Source organism: Ostrinia furnacalis, unplaced genomic scaffold (assembly GCF_004193835.3).
Source record: "Ostrinia furnacalis isolate ACB-3 unplaced genomic scaffold, ASM419383v2 OfSCF1862, whole genome shotgun sequence".
NCBI classification, from domain to species: domain Eukaryota; kingdom Metazoa; phylum Arthropoda; class Insecta; order Lepidoptera; family Crambidae; genus Ostrinia; species Ostrinia furnacalis.
The window spans coordinates 1,037,893-1,059,520 of record NW_021132101.1 but is presented as its reverse complement, the minus strand read 5'-3'; positions in this window follow the sequence as shown (position 1 = coordinate 1,059,520).

Here is a 21,628-nt window from a genome sequence, read left to right as displayed (position 1 = left end):
CTTTTTTCGCCCCAGTAGGTCGATCGGTCGTCCCCGTAGAAATGCCCTTGTATTTTCATCAATTTAATTATTTCACCATACTCCGTAATTGTGTGAATAGCAGCAGGCCTTAGTTCACCAATTTTATTTAGATCTATCTTCTCACAGTATCTTGTACAAATTCCTCTTAAATTTACAAATTACACAGTTCAAGATAAGATGGAAGTAAACTTGTTGGGCAAACTTCAAGATAAAATTTATCAAGCACTTCCTTCATTGTGTTTGTAGACACGTGTAGAGTAATTTTGACATAATAATAATTATACGTGTATCATATTTTAATTTGGAGTTAATTTATCTTTTCGTGTTCTTTGCGCAATACTTAGTTCGCACAAAACGTCACATTGCATAATGTTTTGGGAACTGTGTATAATATTTTCGGAGAAGAATTTTATTAGAGTAAATAATTATTTAGAAATTCATGATCATCATCATTTCAGCCATAGGACGTCTGTTTAATACCATAAAGTAATAAAAAAGAAGAATTTGTCATGTCATCAACAGTGTCACGGGAGAATTGTTTTTTTGTGAAACTAAATCAAAATAAAGGATATTTTATCATCAAATACATTGTTGGACTTTATTCATGGTCATTCGAGCCGATGATAATGATGAAGAAACTGCAGGTACCGTTAGTAAGAAGAGCAAACTTACCACTTTGACTCCTTTTCTGGATCGTGAAGGCATTTTGAGAGTTGGTGGTCGTCTTGAGAGAGCTAACATCAGTGATAACAAAAAACACCCGATTGCTAAACATAGGTCGCCCCCAATGATTTCCATTGGTAGCGACCGGTTGGTAGCGGCCTGCATCCAGCGCCTTCCTGCTACCTTTATGAGGTCGTCGGTCCACCTTGTCGTCCGTCCGTCCCTCACTGCGTTTTCCAATACGTGACCTCCACTCCAGAACCTTGCTGCTCCATGGACCGTCAGTTCTGCGTACTATGTGCCCTGCACATTGCCTTTCCAGCTTTAGAAGTTACACAATTTAGAAATTACTAACCATAAAAAGATTTTTTCAGTTCAGAATAATTAACAGGACTCTTTTATGTGTAGATAGATTACCTTTAAAAATAAGTAAAGTAGGGACATTGAAGTAATATTAACTACTATGAGTAGGGACGGATATTTTACTACCAGGAGAACGATTACGAAAACATTTGTCAGGTAAACTAACGCCCGTATTCACAAACATTACCATGAGGTCTCACAGTACGCGTGGACGCACAGGGTGACACACGAACCAATCACAGAGCTCTATTCAATACTGTGCGTTCGATTTGCTACTTCACATAAGCAAGCGTCGTTTGTGAATACGGGCATAAGTAAAGTCTAAGAACTTCGAAGTCTTATCCAAATACAAAATATTTACTATTGCCAAGTAAACTTCAAATTATTACATTTATTTGACATTGAAATACCCTGCTCGCCGTCCGTATGCCCGAGAATTTATCCACTAAGGTCCACAAACTTGAAACAAGTAATTTCGATAATAGCGTCATCATTATAGAGTTCTAGAAACACCTGGGGTCTGAAATTCTGAGCATTTGTCAGATTAATGTCTAGGATTAAAATGGAATCTACCACCCGTAACGAAATCTTCATAGATTGGCACTAAGGTATGTATTTAATTTTGTTAACAAAGTTAATTTAGATTTTGCCCAGTAAATTTTTTTTTTATCCATAACGAGGAAGCTCTTGGCCTGTATCTCACCTGATGGTAAGTGACGATCAGGCCGAAGGTGGAAGCGAGCTTCACCCGGAACCCTCAACCACGGAGGAACTGGCTATCTTACCTCTAACTGCCGGAACACAACAATGCTGTTAACATTGTTGTTATGGCGACAGACTTAGGTAAGATGGTGGTAGCTAGCCAGGCGGACTTAGAACAAGCCCTACCACCAACCAAACCGAACAGAAAAATCTGCCCCCACTGGGAATCGAACCCGGGACCTCTGCGTCTGAAGCAGGTGGTCTTACCACTAGACCACAGAGGCGGTTAAAATCAATTTGGGAATAAATGAGTTCGCTAGCATTTGTTATGCGAGCAAGTTTATTTGCGAACCGATCCGAACATTATAGTGAACATTGAATCTACCTACACGATTAAACGTTTTCCAGATAAAATAAAATAATTACTCTTCAATCAGTGTGCAACGAATTGTGCTCACAATCTAGATTCGCCCTTTTGTTGATTGAACGGAAAGCACCGAGAAATGGGGAGACTCCCCATTCATGGGAATTCCTTAGTGAAAATTTTATATTTTGCACTGCAAAGGTTTATAAGGACCACCACCAAAACTAGTCAAGTGGTCCCTACAGATATTTTTGTCGAATAAATCTTAATTAGGTAATAATGTTCCTAAACGATAGCACTTTGTTACTTATAGGTAGGTACCTACTATAATACCTCTAATTTTTTATAATAAAATAACACTGTTTGTTGTGATATCTTAATACTACATGCGTAATTTTATTTTATGCTTAATTTTATGTTATTTTCACGATGTTTTGTCGTGAAACACGGCGTCATAATCTTCGTAGAATTTGCTATAAAAAGCAATTAGGTTTATTTTGATGATGTGATTTTGCTTTCACCAGTTAGCACCACTGGCGACCCTAGACAAGTAACAGAACTAGACATTCGCAATCGCTCCACGGAGCGAAGTAGCTCTACATCCAAGAAACTGTCACCATGCTATAAATCTAGAGCAGTCTTTCCCAAAGTGGGCGATAACGCCCCCTTGTGGGCGCTGCAGGCTTAAAGGGGGGTGGTAAGAGACCCAGAAAAAAAAAGGGACGTTGTGTAGACGCTTGGGAGGCGTCATCTACTAGGAGGACTCTTAGACATCGACTGAGCTCGACTCTTGACTACAAAAATGGGGGGCGCTAAAAATAATTTATTCTCAAAGTGGGCAGTAGACTAAATAGGTTTGGGAACCACTGATCTAGAACTTAACTTAGTCAGTACTTGAGGTATGGGAACGGCACGGGAGGAGGTAATGACATAATTATTTATAATGATGTGACAGAGAATACAAATCAATAGAACGAACATACTATAGTATTTTCAAAATCCTCAAGTTCTTTTTTAAATAAACAACTTGAAAAAAAAAACCTGCATAAGGCGGGATTTATTTAAAATTTAGTTTTAGAAGCGACTCTATCCGCTAAGAAATTTTAATAATCCTCAAGTTCATCAAAAAAGAAACTAGCAAACAAGTGCCATCTAAATATTTTATGTAAAAAACATTCCAAACTGTTTTGTGCCGCGTCTAAAAATGTTGCAACCAATTGAACAACTCTGAAACTTTCTGCATCAATACTTTGTCGTAAGTTTCAGCAAGTTCAGAGTAAGTTTTCACAGAAGATGGATTTAGCAGATTTGGTATGAATAAAAATGACATTATTTTTGTATAGTCCACATTTCTAGCAAATTATGGCTCAATTATTTATAATTATATAAGATTTCAAACTTTATTGTTCCATTTCGACTAAAATAGAGAAAGATGGGTCTCAACGCGAGATTTTTTATATAAGTTACATAATAATTATGTGCTTGTGACCACGGCTGCAGCATAGCAGCCGAAACGTCAAGCCGTGCGTACATAAGTAACTCATATTATAGAAAAAATCGCATTGAAACCCATGTTTCTTTATAGCTCAACTAGCGGCCGCCCGCGACTTCGTACGCGTGGATCCCGTTTTTCCCGCTAATCCCGTACCCGTGGGAATTTCGGGAATTCCTTTTTTAGTGCACCTCTACGGTACCTAAGCTACGACCCTTCCAAATTTCAAGTGCCTACGTTTAGCCGTTTAGGCTGTGCGTTGGTCTGTCAGTCAGTCAGTTTCTCCTTTTATCTATATATATAAAAGAAAGTCGTGTTAGTTACTTCGCTTATAACTCAAGAACGGCTGAACCGATTTAGCTGAAAATTGTCAGGGAGGTAGTTTAGAGCCAGGAGAAGGACATAGGATACTTTTTATCCCGTTCGAAATTAAAAAAAAAGTCTGCTTATTTATTGCCATTCAGGCGGAACAAAGTTCGCCGGGTCAGCTAGTTTTATATAATATTTAGATTACGCAAGCAATTTTCAAAGAAAAACAACGCCTTCATGTTACTTGGTATCAATAAAAGGTTTCATATTGAAAATAAATTTAATTATTCAGAAATTATCTTGAAAACTCAAGTAGGCATGTAATTCAGCATTTATCGATAAACTTGGAACATCTTTGCTGCTAAAAATATCCTGTCAGGAAAAGATTTTTTCTTAAAAAAATATGATTATCTTACAGTAATAGATCATTTTGTAACACACGAAAAATAATGTTAAATTTCACACACGAGATGGAGTGTGCGTGAAACGAACGCGTTACATTAAGTTGTACGGGCCCAGATTGATATCAGGTCCTGAACCCGTCCCGCTAGTGATGTTCTTGTATCGGCACTTATGTCGATAGATTTTTTTAGAGTCAGCTAATCTTTATTGCAAAGTTTTTATGTGCAGATTTTAATTCCATTGTCATCGCGGCGTACATATTATATTATTTATTGATAATTTTGGAAATGCTTACTCAATTATAAAAAAAAAATAAAACCGACTCCAAAAAACCTACACTAAAAAGCAGAATAATAATTACTAATTACCTACTTATTTATTAGGACGAATTATTAATATTTATGTAGGTATACCATGATTGATACTTCTGGAGTCGGTGCCAAGATTATGAAACATGTAAAGTTTGCCTGCACCGACTCCAAAAGTATCAATCATGGTATACCTACATAAATATTAATAATTCGTCCTAATAAATAAGTAGGTAATTAGTAATTATTATTCTGCTTTTTAGTGTAGGTTTTTTGGAGTCGGTTTTATTTTTTTTTAAAAAAAAAAAAAAAAAAAAAAAAAAAACATACGGGTCGAATTGAGAACCTCCTCCTTTTTTTGAAGTCGGTTGAAAATAGAATGAATGGCTCTAAAAAAGGTGAGATCAAAATGGCAATTAAAAATAAAATTGCTCCCGCATAAAAAAGCGATGGTGGTTGACATAATATTTAAGTTTAATCTAAATGTCAAGTTTAATGCTCTCTATGGAGTGCCACAATTTCAATTTCACTCAATGGATAAATTAAAAATGTAATTCCTTGGTAAAATAAAAGTTTATTGGTTTTACTTAATTAGCGTATTATGATTTACAAACATATCGATTATCGACATAATTGACGGACAACACTGTCCTGAAACCATCCCGCGTGGGAATTGAGATATGAACGGGAGATAAAGGGTGAAAGGGGGTCAAAGGAGGCAAAAAGGGGTGAACGGGGTGGAGGAATGTGTTGCAAAACGAGCTTTTTTAACCCCAAAGGTAAATTTAATTACATATTATTGTCCGTGACATGCTCAGATAACTTGGAATGTAATTTGAAGATAGGATTTTTGATATAGGTTTCAGTCCGATTTTGTGAATTAGATCGTAAACCTCTTAGTTATATTGTGAGGGATGAGACGTTACTATCTGTTTTTATGATAGAACAAATCTATACAAATATTATAAAGCTTCAGATTTTGTTTGTTTGAACGCGCTAATCTGAGGAACTTACTGGACTGATTTCAAAAATCCCTTCACTGTTGGATATGTACGTGATCCCCGAGTGCTATAGCCTAGGCTATACAATGTACTACGGGCCAAGCCAGGGCGGACCGCTAGTTTAGAAATAACGATGATTTCTAAATGTAATATTTACTAGAAGAAGGCCTCTTTTTTGCGCTGCCATAGTGTTACATATTGATACAAGCAACGCAACAATGTAGAACGGTAATTACTGACATAGAGAAAAACCCACCCTGTATTACTGTATACAGGGCTGTAACATCCAAAAAGGTTTTGTCCCGACACAAGCAACAAAAAAGCGTCCGATTAATTTTAACGTGATTTTATAAAAAAAAAGTCGTTCCAAATTGAATGCATACAGGAGATAGTACAAAAATTGTTGCGTACTTGCAAAAGGGCGGAGCAACCAACCAACCATCACATGATACGATTTTCGATTTAGCCCTAAAAACGTTTTAAAAACGGCCCGTATACATATTTGCGAATTCATTTTGCTATCGTCAAAGCAGATATTTTTAACGCATTGCACCAAATTGGCTCTGCGTTCGGGCATTGAAAAAAATATAACGCATGATTTTTTGCTCAAAGTTGCACAGCGTGCTATGGAGAGGGTTATGCTTGGTGTTTCTTTGCGAGATCGAATCAGAAATGAGGATATCCGTAAACGAACTAAAGTCGCTGACATAGCCCGACGGATTAGCAAGCTGAAGTGGCAATGGGCAGGGCACATAGTACGCAGAACTGAAGGCCGATGGGGCAGCAAGGTTCTGGAATGGAGGCCGCGTACCGAAAAACGCAGCGTGAGACGTCCACCTACAAGGTGGACCGACGACATCGTAAATATAGCAGGGAAGCGCTGGACGCAGGCCGCTACCAATCGATCAATGTGGAAAGCATTGGGAGAGGCCTATGTTCAGCAGTGGACGTCCTATGGCTGAAATGATGATGATGACTTTTTGCCAACTTTTAACTGTACTATTCAACGCGCTATCCAGACGCTGGATGCAGGCCGCTACCAACCGGTCATTATGGAAATCATTGGGGAAGGCCTATGTTCAGCAGTGGACGTCCTATGGCTGAAATGATGATGATGAACTATACTATTGCAAGAAGCTAGGAATGGGAACCGTCGCCAACTGATGACGTATTCGCTGAATAATGAGACCTCAGTAGGTACCTAAAATGGGGATACATTTAATAATATTGGGCTCATATTATGTATATTCGGGTATTATACTATGAACCGAATATGAAACGTACAATGTCACCCTCTTAGCTCCAATGGGCCTTTTAAAAGCTGAAGTAAATAGGTATCTACTATTTATTTATTATTATTGGTTTTTTTTTGCCTTCATTTGCGCCAGCTCGACCAGGTTTGATCTATTGTGGCAGCCCTTGTGTTTAGAGTTCACTGCTTAGTCCCGTTGAGTCTATAAACTTTCAGATTCTTTGGAGCATGATATTTGCTATCTCATCCGGGTGCATGATGTGTCGCCCGAGATGGATACTTCTTTTGCTCATAAGCGGGCCGCATGAGCAGAGAAAATGCATGGCCGTTTCTTCTTTTGTATGGCAGAATCTGCACAGAGTTTCCTCGGTCAGGTATCTACTAGGGAGGTACGTACACTTATTGTCTGACAAGATTGCGGTTAAACAATCACTAGTATAAACAAAAACAATGATTAGTTAAAGAGCACTCAGTATATTTTGTTTGAAAGCGTAACAAACTCAATATCTTGCAACAGAAACTTCACTACATAGTATAAAACAATCTGTCTATCTATATGTATGCTTAGATCTTTAAAACTACGCAACGGATTTCGATGCGGTTTTTTATGGATAGAGTGATTCAAGAGGAAGGTTTATATGTATAAAACATGCATATTATAGAAGAGAAAAGCCGAGAAATTCCATTGCACCCGTGCGATACCGGGCTTATTCCACTGTTCCCCGTTGACAACGGGGAATAGTGAACTTTTTGTTCACTTATCCCCGTTAACGCCAATTGGAGCTTATAATGGGGATTAATGAACGTTTTAGTTGTATTAAGATTTTATTTTTAACGTAATGGGGATTAATGGGGATTAATTAAATCCCCATTATAAGCTTGAATTGGCGTTAACGGGGATTGTCAACAGGGAATAGTGGAATAAGCCCGAAACCGGGGCGGGCCACTAAAACTAACTAAATTACAATAGTGAGTAGGTAGGTACTTAGGTTGTTTTTACCACTAATAGAACGAAAAGCCTTTAGACCTAGAACCTAATAGGTTTTGAAACTTAAACAAACATGGACTTAATTTAAGTCAACCCTTTAGTATAAATTGATTCCATAAGTGACTTACCCTCTTTACCTATTTGCAATCACAAATCGCTCGAAACGTCCTTCGAAGCTAAAGGCTTAGCAGGCCCTTCTAAACTCGGAGATCGGTACGTAATGTAAATGATAAAAAAAAGTATTTAAGTATGTTTATATCCGTTGTCTAGTACCCATAGTACAAGCTTTGCTTAGTTTGGGACTAGAAGCGCAGTGTAAAATGTCCAAGGATATTTATTTATTAGGATATTTATTTATACAGTACACTCATACGAAAATAGGTGTAATAATAAATGTCTTACTGACCTAACACTACACTTAAAATAATGATAAATATTTTACAAATAATAAAGCTAGTAAACTTAAATCTTCACCCTAAATATTTATTGTTCCCGCTTAAAAAGACTGTTACTCGATTTCTCTAAAAACAAACAAGCTCTTCTTTTCTACGGTCATTTACAGGCGATTATAGCCACTAGCCAAGGTCTTAGTGTTGTGGTTCGCATCCTTGACTTCAATTTGTTAGTTCAAATCCCACTTAGAGTAAATGCATGAGCAATGTAGTCACTTTAGCTCAGGACTAGAGTGACAAGATAGAGTGAAAATCGTACCAATAAGTATCGCTGAACACCCTATATGTCGTGCACAGCCCTACTACATGGACCTTATTTGCGGTGGAAATTTGGCCGCACGTCTTTAATTACATAATAACTTGTTGGTACAGGCCCTGCTCTCCAAAAAGCTGGACATGTTGATGGCAGACGCGGGTTATCAGTTATCATATTACCATTAAAGTAAAAACTTGAAACTCGAAACTTAGCTTAAGAAGCCGCGACAGCAGTAAGATTGGTTTGAGATGTGGTATTGGCAGAATCCACTCTCCATACCCTAGACTGCCATGCGAACAAACGAGTCCATATTAAAAGAACTCAACATCACCACACGGCTCTCTACTATACGAGCATGCTTAAAGTGTACCCTCGGTTTCTTCGGACACATTATGTGGTCTTGGCATTGTCTGGAGAAACAAATTATCTTGGGACAAATGGAAGACAGACACGCTCGGGCCAGGGCGCCTTTTTTTATGGCAGTAGTATTGCTGCTTTTTATCCACAACGAGGAAGCTCTTGGCCTGTATCACACCTGATGTTAAGTGACGATCAGGCCGAAGGTGAAAGCGAGCTTCACCCGGAATCCTCAACCACGGAGGAACTGGCTATCTTAGCTCTAACTGCCGGAACACAACAATGCTGTTAACATTGTTGTTGTGGCGACAGACTTAGATAAGATGGTGGTAGCTAGCCAGGCGGACTTAGAACAAGCCCTACTACCAACCAAACCGAACAGAAAAACTCTCTGCCCCCACTGGGAATCGAACCCGGGACCTCTGCGTCTGAAGCAGGTGGTCTTACCACTAGACCACAGAGGCGGTTGCTGCTGCCATTAAAAAATATCTTTATCCGATTGGTCGTTTAGCAGTAATACACCCTGTAAAGATGTAAATAATGCTCTGATACTTAAATAACCTCACTTTACCCACTCGTAAGTTTTGGTCAGCAGCTCAACCAAATAGTTGGTTATAGAGATCTCATAGATGAGATCGTTTAGACACTTCTGCGGTCTTGTACTTACTTGAAAAGTAGTTCTGAACCAGGAAGGTCCGAAGTGGTGAATACTTTGGTATAGTTTCCAATTCGATTGGGAATTTGGGGCAACCTTGATAAAGGAGACGTTTTGGAAAATTTATTAAGGGGACATTTTTTTAAGACCTATATGATTTATAAATCGTTTTGAAATTCCGTAAATTATACTCAAATGCTTTGGCTCTCTTACCCTTGACTTTGTAGTACGAGTAAACCAGAACCAATAAATTATGTAGTTTTCCTTCTTTCTTTAAAACTGTTTGTGTTTTCGGTATTTATTGGTTATTTTATTTATTTTATTCTTTTAATTTTAGTAACAAGGATGCGAACAGTTTTCAGATTTCAGTCCCATATTTGGTTGGGAATGTTTTTTTATTTTTTACTATAACTTTTGAACTATAAAACAAGGGGTGAAATCTAGTATCAGATTTACAGACTTTATGGGGTAGATTTTTGTTACCTTATTTAGAAACATGTCATAATGTCACCGTATCCGCTGCCTGTTACAACATGGTCGCACTCTAAAACCGTGTACCCCAAAATTACTTTCAAATTGTTGGAGATTAGTGTGGCGCTAAATTTGAGAAGTTTAACTTATGCCGTTTGACGCGGAATCATTGGAAATGACTTTGGGAAAGTGTGAATTTGACTTTGCTTTGTTGATGTCTGCTTGGAATGTAGGCGTTTGTGATATGACCTTTTCAAGTCTCGTTAGATCTGACGCCTTTTAGTAAAAATGGGATTATTTTTGCAGGATTTGTGAAGCCTGTGATGTTTTTAAGTTCGAATTTTTATGATAAAATAGGTAAAGGTTGGGTTATACCAATATACTTACGTAGGTATGTGTGTGCTTAGTTTCATAACCATGTACTATTTTTAAATCAGACATAATAACTTATGACTTTTTTATTAAGATTTGCATGTATTTCATGATCATAATGCACTCTACTGCTGCAACACGACTCTCCAATCTCATCATCAACATCTTATCAGCCACAGGATGCCCACTGCTGAACATGCCTCCCTGAACTAAACTCTCTAATCTACCAGAAGATTTAGCGGTCTATTCCACTTTGATCACCTGGCTTTGATCACCTAGGTGATCAAAGTGTGATTTATTTACATGTGATCAAAGGAAACTAAAATAATAAATTAACTGGAGTCCACTTTGATCACCCAGGTCATCTTATCCATGGGTGATCAAAGGACACTCAATAATTGTCGCTTGAGACCACTTTGAAAAAAAATTTGAAAAAAATTAATATAACCAATAGAAATAGAAAAAGTGGAAAAATAGACCGATTTAGCCTACACTCCCCACAATTTGGGGTGAAATGTGGTTGAAACGTTAATTTAAAAGACATAATGGCGCAAACAGACCACTTGTTAAGGCTTGGCTCATTGCTGTTCTGGGCAAGGCAGATAACAAAGCAGAGCCGAGCGTCTTAATTAGTATGTACCTATGCAAAAGCGCGAGCTTTACTAAACTCCAGGCAAAGCACGGTAAAGACAGCCAACTCTGTTTCAGGAATAACTATAAAAGCGCTTTTTAAAAGTAAATGACTTTTGACTCCGTGATACATACCTAGCTCCTCCATTCGATTTTAATAATTTTCGTTATCTGGTACCTACAATACAAGCTTTTCCTAATTTGGGACTAGATGGCGAAGTGTAAAATGTCCAAGTACATTTATTTATTTATTCAGCATACCAGGAAAATTTTATCATTTTCCTTACGTAAAAAACGTGACTTGTTATTCTGTTAAATCCTGATTTGCAGATTTTATACAAAATGGGCTGGCTGTTAATTCTGAGCGTTGCCAGTCCTCTGGTTCAAATGTTTGTAGTTGGCACACAGGTTTCAGAACCGCGAACGCGTACATTAAGCAGGTACTTTGGAATAAACTTAAAATTCTTAAGTTCCTACACCAGTCTTGTTAACCAAACTCGTTTAGTTTCTTCAAACACAGACGGCGACGCTGTTGAATGCTAAAGACTAGCAAAAGAAGCCTGTTTGTTGAGTTTTACTTATAGAGTACTTTTTATTTTATTTTTTTATTTTTTTTATCCACAACGAGGAAGCTCTTGGCCTGTATCTCACCTGATGGTAAGTGATGATCAGGCCGAAGGTGGAAGTTTACAATATCTGCATTTTTTTTCAAACTGCGTATGTAAATAATGTTACCAATAGTTGAATATTTTGGGGGAAATCTGCTTCCACCTTACCTGATCATCAGTTTTTATCAGATCAAATTCAGACCAAGAGTTTCAAGAGAGTTTAAATAAGATACAGCTTTTTGTCACCACCGTTTACAATTTTGTTTTACTTCGTCCTGAAATCCATGAACTTCAGTGTTATGTGTAGTTTTATACTTATTATTCATAGTGATATCCTAATATGAAAGATATGAAATAAATTATGTAAACAATCCAATTTATTATACGTGAACTAGTAAAATCGATGGTTAAAATATTTACAAAATAATGTGATATCAACTGTAGGTAATTAGTTTATTTATTAATAATTTGTATTAGATTTATCATTATTATAATAGTTAGTATTTCAAGATAGAAAATAAATTATGTAAACAATCCAATTTATTATACGTGAACTAGTAAAATCGATGGTTAAAATATTTACAAAATAATGTGATATCAACTGTAGGTAATTAGTTTATTTATTAATAATTTGTATTAGATTTATCATTATTATAATAGTTAGTATTTCTAGATAGAATCAATAGGGTTTCGATTATTCTACCAGTGTTCAAAATGGCCGTCACTTTTCATGAAAGAAATGCGAAGAGACAGCTTTTGTAGGCCCGAACCAATAAAGGGGTGATACAGTCATCTGGTGGGCTGAAATTGAAGTTTTTGTTCCCTTTGAGATTTGCATTCCGGGATGAGTGAGGGAGTTATTTTTTTTGACACACCTTAGCACAAAATTGAAACTTTCTTTACGATATTACTATTATTAGTGAAAGACTCAATACTTGAGTAACTTAATTCACAATGTATCTGTCTGATATGTTATGTTGATTTACAAGTAAATTGTAAGATGATTTAATTACAAAGAGCCTTTTCAATATTGTAACTTGGCTTTTAAAAAGCTCTTTTGCATGTGCTAAACATGACTTAAAACTTACTACCCAGCATCTAGGTAAAACTTAGTAAAATTGGTATTGGCAAATAAATTATTTACTTAAAACCAACTTACTTACTGAATACTAATACTTTAAAAGTTTGGTCGTTAAAAAACCGTTAATGGAATACCAGAATCTACACAGATAATTTAAGCAGGGTAAATTCTCCAGATGTGATCATTTCACCCTATTTGACAGCTTTGGTTGAAATAAGACCCATCAAAAATGCTGTAATACCAAAAATGATAATCATAAAACGGAAGATACCTACTATCTGTAATAATGACAATTTATATTACTGCGATTCCTTTATTCGGTAATGACATTTTAAATCTCCAAATCCCCACATTCAAATAACCTTATCGCGATTATAACCGTCATTCCTTCACTCCAAAAACTACACCGTCAGTAATGATAGTCTGGTATACGATTCTTATGCAATAGAATTTTTCCCATGTGGTAATTCGTATACGAACTAGGTATGTTATGTTCTGTTCCAATGAAATGCAGATTTCATTATTTTTAGATAGGTAAGTATTAGTTGAAATTTAACGTGCAAAGATGGCCAAAACCGGTACATCTACCCTACGTATCAATGCAGTCGAAAACACGCAGAGTTCACACATGCAAATTGCAGACTTGTTTGTGACGCGAAAAAATTCGGGAGAAATTCCCTATGAGGGGCCGTTACGTGCGAGCATTCCCGAACACTCGGGAGACGGAATCAATTTCCCCATTCGGGGAGATAGTGGATGGCAAAGGCTGTGTGCGGAATAAAAAATGATGTGTGACTGATTTTGTGTCTTTTGGTTGCAGGATTTGGGACTTAAACTGGTTTTTCTTGCTTTAATCAAAAACACATTTATAGTTATCAAAGCGTTAGGGATTTTGTAGTTTAATTTATTAATTCTGTAACTCAAAGCTCTAGGGTTCAGTTTTACTTAACATGTGGATAAATATTAAAATATCAAAGGTTTGTCAAAATCTAAGTCTTTCTTCTAATCCCAATATCATTGGAAGTAACTAAAATTGGCTTGACTTTTAAGTCTTAGATTTCCTAAAGACTAACAACTTTGGTTCTCTATAAAGCAGATTGTTTCATACTGAGCAATATAATAACAAAACTATATTATGACATTTTTCAATGTACTTATCTCTCAGTTTTAGTATTGCTTTCACCATTTCAAGTACATTCAAACCAGAGGGGTGCAGGTTTTCTCACGCTATTTTTCCGTCACTATTCGGCAGAGATATCTTAGAAAACTTACCTTACTTACGCTAGCATCTCGTGTGGGTGAAAAAGACGAGTGAATTCAAATATTGAAAGCGCTTTGTAAAGTAAATCCGAAAGCATAAAGTAATTCGTAAGTAACTCTAATTTACTAAGCAGCTACTTAACCAATATTATCTACATTTCAAAGTTATTTTAAAAGCCAGATGGTTATTTAATCATCATCATTTCAGTCATAGGACGTCTACTGCTGAACATACCCCTCCCCTAATGATTTCCATAATGTCCGGTTGGTAGCGGCCTCCATCGCCTTTCTGCTACCTTTATGAGGTCGTTGTCCACTTTATGGTGAATTTACCCATTTAAAATTACTGCAATCACAACCATCGAGATTAATGCAGATAAAATTATTCCGACCACGAGCAGAAAAGGCCACAAAAGAACTCTTACCAACTAAAGAGCGGTTTAACTTTCAACTATTATCACTTGTCACTGAATCCAGAACAGTTAAATGGGTCAAACGACTCAGCTCCTGTGTTTCGGAATAAGGCCGTACAATTTTGTAAGGCCGAGTTTGTGGGGGCTGGAAAAAAGCGGTCATGTTATACTTTTACAGTTTTAGTAACTATTAAATCAACTTCTTTATTAATCATATTTTTATTTGAGTGATTCGGAGTTCTACTGGTACTTAGAACTGGTAGAATTCATTTCCTTTTAAACCAAATTAATCACTCTTGACAAGTCATTATGCTTGTGTTACGAGTGAGTTCACAATAATTAAATAGCCCAACGGCGGCGGGATTCGATCCCCCATTCCTCGGATCACGTGTTGGCCAGTCCGACACCTTCAGCATTCGGTTATTTTTGCTATTTCGCATAAGTACAAAATTAATAATATATCTAGCCAATAGGACTTATTCGTATCACCATCATCATCACTGCAGTCTGGGCAGTTCACTACTTGATGTAAGCTTCCAAAATATATTGATTTTTTTCATCTAGTCTCTTTTAGCTACCTTCTTGAGGTCTTTTGATTTATAAAAACGAAAGGTCACTGATTGACTGACTCACTCATCATGAAATCTCAGAAATTACAAGTGTTAGTCTCAAATTTTACACGGGGAAGCCTAAAACCCCCGGGGACCTCTTTAGAACTTAGGTGGTCACTAAGAACAGATTTTACGAAACTCCACCCCCAAGGGGATAAAATGGGATCCACGCGATCCGCTCCCGCTCCTTTCATCACTGTGAACAATACCTAAGGCTATATATATATACGTCCTGACTCCACTCGGAGCTTTTAAACTACTCACCTCTGTTTGCTCCAACTTGCTCCAGAATTCCAAATCATGAATAATCGTTGGAATTTTAACGTGGGAAACTTACCTTATTGGAAATTTGAATTTCAGATTGGCAACTATTGTGAAGTTGGTCTGTTAGTTGGTTTAAAACTAAATTGTTATTTTCTTTACTATTCAGAATGGCAACACCTGGATGGAATCGGGTGTTTTGGTATTGCCATAATATTGTTGTTGAGAAAACTATTGGGATTTGAATGTTTCAAATGTTATTTCGACTGTCTAGTAACTTTCTGCAATGCTAGAATAAGCTTTTGTATACTTAGTAACTGATTGCATCCATAAGATACAAGAGGTAAGGCAATATTATGCTAGATACAATTTGGACTCTAGGATACTCATTATTATGGAGAAATCTGAGAGCTGCGAAATTTATATTACTTTGCGTAGGCTCATGCCGTATAAAACCAAAACTTCAAAAATCACTAGGAGAACTTGAAATCATTTAATGTTATTTTCCGAAACATAAGTCAACACTGGTAACACACATTGGTGGTAGACCTTAGTCTTCAGGGGCTGAGGTATTTTGGACGAAAAGTTGTTGCGTAGTTTCCCGAACGCTGCCCAGCCGAGTTGGATTCGACGATTGACCTCTTGATGATGAATGAAAGTCCTAAATAAACTGAAGCAAAATGCGCAGACAAGGGATTTTTTCTCTCAAAATATTCTTTGTTTTTCTCTGGCTCTATTTTAGGTGTAGATATGCCTTATTTGAACCCCTAAATAAGCTGCAAGCTGATTAATGCCCCATTCCAATTTGGGTGCTATCCACAACCTGTGCCAGGCCAGGACTTAGGCCGTGGTGTGTGTAGAAGCGAGTATCTAATTACGAATTAATATTCCTGTTCAAATGTATACATTTTGGGAAAATTCAGTTTTCAATAAAACTACACTTGCTGCAGCTAGCTGTTTGCCGACTTTGAAACACGAAAATTATTATGTTACACCCATAGTATTTTTCCTATTATTTTGATGAATTGACATTTCTTCCACCACTTTTTTCAGCACCAGCCGACAATAATGTTCTCGAAAATGGTTGGCAATGATAGTCTCGAAGTGGTGGTAGGGCAAGCAGATATATTTAGCACGTATACAGTGTGAGTCACGTTAAAGTGTACATATGAAAATAGATAGACCTATTTTTATCGACAAAAAAGAGGTCAAAAATTTTTTGAGATTTTTTTTAAATTTTTTATAGATTTTTTTTTCTTCTAATTACTTATTGTAAAGAAAACGTAATAACTTTTAAACTAAGCGGTATATCCTTATAAAATAAAAACATTAATAATGCTAAATAATAGGTAATACTAAAAAAATACATAAAATACACAAAAAAGGCCAACAAATAATAAAAAACGATAATTTTTGAAAAAAATCTGTTTTAAAATTCGTGTTTTTTTTTGGTTATTTCATAAATTTCTCCAAAAAATGCCCCTATAATAGGTGGTTTTGTAGGGTTGAGTTTTTCGGCTGACAAGCGGGGTGATGGGCTCCAAATAACAACACCTTGTGTGATGCAAAAATGGGGGTACTTTATTTCAAAGTACGGGGCAGGTACAAAAATGAGGTGCGGGCGTCTCCCGTCCGTAGACCAATTCCCGCAAGGACGTTGGACACAGACGCGGGAGAATCGCTGGCAACTTGTAATTAGGCGTTCGGAAGTCCCAATCTGTGATTCCCCGAAAGAACGTCACAGTCGGATGCAACCTTGGCTTATTACTTCTGCCTTACAAAACTTACAATATTCAACATAATCGTCGGAAGGTCTTTAAGGGAAAAAAAATCTGGACACCGCGGTGTAGAAATCGACTCTCAATGTGCTAGTGGCATCTAGCGGTGAGCGGCGCAAACATTTCCTAGACTGAATAGATCTTGCAATAAGCACGGTGATCCGCGGTGGCTTGGTAATGCAGGCGAACACCACGAGATGGCGCTAGTAGTATTGATTGATAAATGTGACGTTGTTACAACCTCCCCCTCAGATCACGAAGTCGTCCCGACGAGAAGATCTGGATTACGTTCTTGTGACGTCCACGGCCTCGTCGGTGAACAACTGGTTCATCTTTCGTCTTCTTAGACCATCTTCTGAAGTTTCGTTTGTTCCATCTTTGATGTTTGCCCAGGGCTTTATGTGAAGATGTCATACAGAACGTAGGTCCAGGTTGTCTGGTAAATTCATAAGAACGTTCGCATCTTGGAGTGAATTTGCCTGTGATTCTTCGCGATTCCTTGACTGCGGAATGTATATCTGTTAGCACCAAATCTTCATTTTGGTGTTCCGGACGACAATGACACTGTTTGTCGATTGTTTCCATAACAACGGGGGTTTCCTTCCCCTCCCCCTGCTCATGAACCACCACTTGCTGGTAGTGAAGGCAGGTTGGTATCGTAGGTACGAATGCATGACGCAATGCTATCCCGAACTGCTTCCAGGTTGTCACTTGCCACTTGACTGTTTGCCACCAGACGGCTGCCGCACCCTTCAGTAAAAGTGGGACGCCATCAAGAGCTTCCTGGTCTGGGATGTTTTCAATGCACTTGTATAGGTTCACTGCAGCTAAAAATTCTTCGACCACTTTGGTGTTTCTCTCACCGTGAAAGTGGGAATTGCAATGAGTGAAAGAAGAACGGTCACGCCCCATACAAAAAAAACCCAGACCCGACAGAAACGAGACATACCTCAGTTTTTTTGTCATGCCTTAATTAGTTAAATTATATATTTTTTATATTCGAAATCTATGTATAACACCAAAATATTACCCTTTGTTTTTGTTCAGGTGTTATACAAAAATTAATACAAAATGCCTATTTACACCAAAATTGGTAAATGTATGTACCTAAATGTCTATTACAGCTGCTATGGAATGTATCTAGGTGACCTGGAGATGCAGCCGGATTATACAGGGTGGTTATACATATGGAACGATAAGTGATCTCACTTGATTATTTCTAAACTATACAAGATATCGAAAAACGAGTTACTGATTCTGAAAGTGCTTCACGAGCTTTTTCAAATGGTACCAATAATAGGTTACAGATTATGGAAGCTGGTAACATTGAATTTTTGGATTTTGTAACTTCATCGTTTCCACCCTGTATTATCCGGATGTATCTCCAGGTCACCTAGATACATTCCATAGCAGCTGTAATAGACATTTAGGTACACACATTTACCAATTTTGGTGATAAATAGGCATTTTGTATTAGTTTTTGTATAACGCCTGAACAAAAACAAAGGGTAATATTTTGATGTTATACATAGATTTCGAATATAAAAAATATATAATTTAACTAATTAAGACATGACAAAAAAACTGAGGTATGTCTCGTTTCTGTCGGGCCTGGGTCACAGATGACCGTTCTTCTTTCCTCGCCGACCCGGTGAAATTTCCGCGAGTAGCAGCTGGAACTGTTCATATGCTAAGATCACCACCATCTTCTGGGCTTTGGTTGCTCGCTGGACAGCTGGTGACGCGGCCGAACTTGGTGATGTATTTGGGCTGGTGCTTGCCAGGCCCACCGTTGGTCGCCAGTTTTGTACGGTTGAGTTTTTCGGCTGACAAGCGGGGTGAAGGGCTCCAAATAACAACACCGCGTTGTGATGCAAAAATGGGGTACCTACTTTATTGCAAAGTACGGGGCAGGTACAAAAATGAAGGCGCGGGGCGTCTCCCGTCCGTAGACCAATTCCCGCAAGGACGTTGGACACAGGACGCGGGAGAACCGCTGGCAANAAGCCACTACTGGGTAGGATTAAAGAGAAAGTAGACATTCATTCATCACTTTATTTTTTTAAATTTTCATACAAAATAAATTTTATAAAATCCGATTTGTATGAAAATTAAAATAATTATAATGAAGATATCAATTTTCTGACTTTACTATACCATTTATATGCCCATGTTAACATGGGCTAGTGTCGGCTCATATACCAATTTACCTAACACCCTGTATAACTCATTTTGGCCAAAATGGCGCTTTAGCGTTTTTTCCTTTCCACTGACGATAGTGTATAATGCGAGGTTCACTTACAATCCATAAAACATCATCATATGGCACATCACTTTTGTTATTCTCATTAATTGTTTACAATGTTTTGGAACTTTCCATACATTTCAGGGATGTAACTTGTGTCTCCATTTCTTCATCATCAACATTTCATTAGTCATTCGTTTTGCCATCTTTATTTAAAGACAGTTTCATTTGAAACTGTCACTCAAAGGGAAGAAAAAATGTGGCATTGAGTAGCAGTGTTACTAATCGGTAATTTTTGTACCAATGGGTAACAGTGTTTACTTTTACCCACCTTCACCTTCCTTGCATGTATATTAACCGTTATCAATTACTCCATGTGTTTACAATTAACCCAGATGCTGTTTACAATTGACTTAATATGCTTTATTGATGGGTAATTGTAAACATGAATTTGTAGCGTGGCGATTGAATTTAAGCGTTCAAAAGCATAAAAAATGCAAAGATAAACCCATTATTAATTGTTCAATATAACAGCGGTTTACATACTTTAATTTTTTTTTGACAAAATGTACCTAGTCATCCTTTTGTTTATCCAATCTAAAAATCACTTTTTTGTCCCGCGTTTTTGCAATCACACACAGTGAGTCCCGTACATGTTTTCGAAAACCATTTTACCAACTGACAGATCCCATGGATTTTTTTCACTTTTATAATTTTCACCGAATGAACTGTAGACCAATGCACGTTTGACCAACGCATCGTTTGAGTTTTTAGCAGTTCACCGAATGAATATTCGACCGTAAAACCATTGACATTATGTACAATTTCTTACTCCTCTTTTGACCGCAGAAATCATTGATCAAGGAATATAACAAAAAGGCAAATTCATTTATATACAGGGTGTTAGATAAATGGGTATATGAGCCGACACTAGCCCATGTTAACATAGGCATATAAATGGTATGGTGAAGTCAGAAATTTGATATCATCATTTTAATTTTCAAATTTTCATACAAAATAAACCCAATTACCTAACACCCTGTATTTGTATCCTCAATAAAACGGAATAGATTTAGTGCTGGGGTATTTCTTGTATAATAAAATCGATTATTTCCGCGGTTCATTAATCGATTGCAGTGAATACTTAGTTATTAAAAACATCACAAAAATAAACTATATTTTTCGATTATTGACTTTAATAAACGCATTAAAAATACCATCACCGAAATAAAAAAAATAAAAAAATACCCAAGCCATAATAGAACGCATAATCATCCGAACCAATAGTCAAACGTAAACGCAGACTCGACACTCAAACAAGACTCAGAAGACATTTCGAAGAAAAAGAAAAAATAGACATAAAATCTTTTTTGAGTGGCTTGGCTCATATTTGTTATATCAAACATTAATATGCACATCTCGCTGTTTAGAAATAATATTTTATGGCTCATAAGTTAATTATTTAATAAGGTAATGTTTTCTTAATTTAAATAAGATATCATCTTATTACGAAAAGTTATTATATGATTTAAAAATACATATGAAAAAGTCTTGTTAATGTATGTTGTTATTATAATATAAATATTTAAATAAATACTAGAACATAATGAAGAAATCAAGAGTATTGATTTTTTTTTTTGTTAAAAAAATAAGATATCATCTTATTACGAAAAGTTATTATATGATTTAAAAATACATATGAAAAAGTCTTGTTAATGTATGTTGTTACTTTATAAATATTAAAAAATAATTATTTTTATAAACTTGCCTTTTTGTTATATTCCTTGATCAATGATTTCTGCGGTCAAAAGAGGAGTAAGAAACTGTACATAATGTCAATGGTTTTACGGTCGAATATTCATTCGGTGAACTGCTAAAAACTCAAACGATGCGTTGCGTTGGTCAAACGTGCATTGGTCTACAGTTCATTCGGTGAAAATTATAAAAGTGAAAAAAATCCATGGGATTTGTCAGTTGGTAAAATGGTTTTCGAAAACATGTACGGGACTCACACACAGTTGCTTTTCTGTTTACACCATTTTGAATTTTGATAGCTGCGGAAATAGACCATAGAATATTACTTGCGTTTCATTATAGGCAACTTAATATTTTGCATGCATAAACATGAAATAAACAACCCTGGTTGACCCTAATTAAAACCAGTTCAAATTGTCATTTATATTCTAAAAATACTTAAACACTGAAACGAGCATTACCGTATTTTTTTTAAGTGTGGAGGTTGAAACTGTTGTACAAATATTTTAAACAATTTATTGTTATTATTTTGTACATTCATATTTCATACTGACACTA